The 1,508-nt window shown below is 40.8% G+C and overlaps 1 non-coding gene across 1 annotated transcript; it reads left to right on the forward strand.

Moving 5' to 3' along the window:
- Positions 1 to 1,208: 1,208 nt before the first annotated feature.
- On the forward strand, positions 1,209 to 1,281 carry TRNAG-CCC (transfer RNA glycine (anticodon CCC)). Its single transcript has one exon. It is a non-coding gene; the product is annotated as a tRNA-Gly (tRNA).
- Positions 1,282 to 1,508: the final 227 nt, after the last annotated feature.

Genomic DNA, 1,508 nt, shown 5'->3' on the forward strand with positions numbered 1-1,508 from the left:
ACTCAAGACCAAGATCCTCGGGCAACATGAGCTGAATTCAGTTGCATCCTTCTACTACCATCACCTCCACACAGAGATACTATTGATCCAACTGAACACAACAGAAATGCTGGGTAAAAGCACAGAGCAATAAAATAGAATATATAATCAATTCAGAAGGAGGGAAGGAGGGAGAGGAGGAAAGAAAGGAGAAAGGAAGAGAAAAACCTGAAGAAACCAAGATGAAAAAAGAACTCAAACACTGTGTGGTAATGCTGACAACTGTTGAGAGAGAAGCCCAAGGTGGCCTGGGTATGCATATCAGCCCTGGATGCTAGAGCAGGGGGCAGGGTGGGGGTGAGGGTTGGTGAGCTGGTGTATTCTACCTTGCAGGTGGAAAAAAGGGATAGGGCCTGGGGGCAGTGTGAGGCAGGAGAAGAATCCTGCAGAGGATGAAATTCCTGAAAGGATTTCCCTGTCTGGATAAAGGAGATTAGAAAAACCTTACCTATCAGCTCAGGGAAGAGGAAAGGAAGGCTTGCAAATTGCTGGGAATCTGAGTGAAAGCCTTTCATGAAATTGAAACTCTATAACAGAAACGGCATCAGAAGTTACAATGCCCAGGGAGTGTAATAAACTCAAGTCAAGAGGACATTATGAAAACTTCTCTAGTACTAGTGAATCCCTGAAGTCCAAGCAAAAGTAAATGCAAAATTGAGCACCAGGGAGTGCCTGATTTACACGGAGAAAACAACAAGAGCTCACAACAAAAAAATTGCAAAACCCACGAGATGAAACCATTTGAAGAAGAGCAGATACAACCATTAACAGATGTAATGCCAATATTCTGCAGTAGTTGACAGAATCTGAAAAGAGATTATAAAATAAGAATGGAAACTAAAATCAAAGAGCTTACGCTAACGAAAAAGAAGACACAAGTTGAAAACAAAAACAAAACACATATTGCTTTAAACATTTAAAAAAGTATTTATTCCAAAACAATCTTAAGAACAAAGTTGGATGCCTCACACTTCCAGACTTCAAAACATGTTACAAAGCTACAGTAATTGAAACAGTATGGTCCTGCTAGAAAGACAGACATATAAACAGATGGAACAAAACAGCTCAGAAATAAACCCATGCATATATGGTCAAATGATCTTTGACAAGGGTGCCAAGACTATGCAATGAGGAAATGATAGTCTCGTCAACAAATGTGCCTGGGGACTTCCCTGATGGTCCAGTGGCTAAGACTCTGCTCTCCCAATGCGGGGGGCCCAGGTTCAATCCCTGGTCAGGGACTAGATCCCACAGGCCACAGCTAAAGATCCCACATGCCACAACAAAGATTGAAGATCCTGTATGCTACAACTAAAATCTGGCACAGCCAAATAAATATTTTTAAAGGACCAAAGAAAGAAAAACCACAAATGTGCCTGGAAAACTAAATATCCATGGGCAAAAGAATGAAACTGGACCCTTATTCTATACCATGCCTCAAAATAAATTCAAAATAGAACAAAGATTTA

The sequence above is a fragment of the Giraffa tippelskirchi genome, chromosome 12 (genome assembly GCF_054371585.1).
Source record: "Giraffa tippelskirchi isolate mGirTip1 chromosome 12, T2T-mGirTip1v1.2.pri, whole genome shotgun sequence".
Lineage (NCBI taxonomy): Eukaryota > Metazoa > Chordata > Mammalia > Artiodactyla > Giraffidae > Giraffa > Giraffa tippelskirchi.